The sequence below is a fragment of the Aplysia californica genome, unplaced genomic scaffold (genome assembly GCF_000002075.1).
Source record: "Aplysia californica isolate F4 #8 unplaced genomic scaffold, AplCal3.0 scaffold00422, whole genome shotgun sequence".
Classification (NCBI taxonomy): domain Eukaryota; kingdom Metazoa; phylum Mollusca; class Gastropoda; order Aplysiida; family Aplysiidae; genus Aplysia; species Aplysia californica.
This window is the reverse complement of record NW_004797692.1, coordinates 579523-580651: the sequence shown is the minus strand read 5'-3', so window position 1 is coordinate 580651 and position 1129 is coordinate 579523. Positions and strand designations below refer to the sequence as shown.

At 39.9% G+C, this 1129-nt stretch overlaps 1 protein-coding gene across 1 annotated transcript in view; it reads left to right on the top strand.

The window, feature by feature from the left end:
- LOC101861224 (multidrug resistance-associated protein 4) overlaps nt 1-1129 on the top strand; it is a gene marked incomplete at its 3' end in the record, with an annotated part of 82055 nt that overhangs the window by 32271 nt on the left and 48655 nt on the right.

The following is a 1129-nucleotide window of genomic DNA, read 5'->3' as shown; positions in this document are numbered from 1 at the left end:
AGAGAGAGAGAGAGAGAGAGAGAAAGAGAGAAACAAGAGATAAGAGAGACCGAAAGAAAATGCGTCACGTCCATGTCCGAGTCAGTCGTTGGTTGACCTGGGCTTTTCCCGTCTCTGTCGTGTGTCCCTGGGCCCCGTGTGTCCCAGAAAACCGGACCTGTTGACCCTCTGTGACATGACGGCTTATCTCTGGCCAGTGCTCTGGTAGCCTGTTACCGGCGATGATGAAATCCTGTAGCCTTGTTCACTTTCGTCTGTCCGAGTTTAAAGAAAAAGAAAAGAAATCTAGACCTATCTCATTTTTTATTTTGCAAGGCACCTCTGCAGGCCAGCGACCAAAAAAACATATTTTTTCAGAAATATCTAGGTCTAGTAATTATTTTTTTTATTTATCTTTTTGGGTCTTATATCCCCCCCCCCCCGGTCTTTGGTTGTATACATGAGATCACTAAAATAACTGCTTTGTGAGGAAGCTTGGTGAAGTCAGGCGTTCGTCAATTTTTGGCCTGTGGAGGGTATTTATATCACACTAAAGCTATTTCTATTGTTATGGTTTCGACAAAATAACCTTGTATGTTTCTATCTTGAATACAAATCGAGATTTTTCCGATTGAAATAAATGGGGGTCGCCTTGTCTCTAAGGTATAATTTGCGAGAAAATGCCTGCCAAAGTTTAGTTATTTCCTTAGCTTGAGAGTCCGTGGAAAGAGGAAATTTACACGTTGTTTACCTTAAATTGACGTTTTCCAGTACCCTCCACTCAGAAATGTATTCTTTAATGGATATGGAAGATGTTGAGCTAAAAAATTCGATAATATAAAAATTCCCAAAACCTGCGGGAAAATTCATTCTTCATTTTCATTATTTTGACGAGCGCCTGGTTTCACCACGCTGCCTCAATTGCCTAGCCTACAAAGTATACTAAAACTAAAACTACCTCTCTTCCTTTTTTGTTTTGTTACTCTCTTATAACACCTCTATTCTTCGATGCTTAATATATGACCTCACTGTTTCAAGTGCGGTGATATTCTCGTTAAAACAAAACAAACAAAAAAAAATTAAAAAAATAAAAAAATAACCCAGGGCGGTGCTGCAGACGGAAGTGTCTTTAAGCCATTCCCAAGGGGGG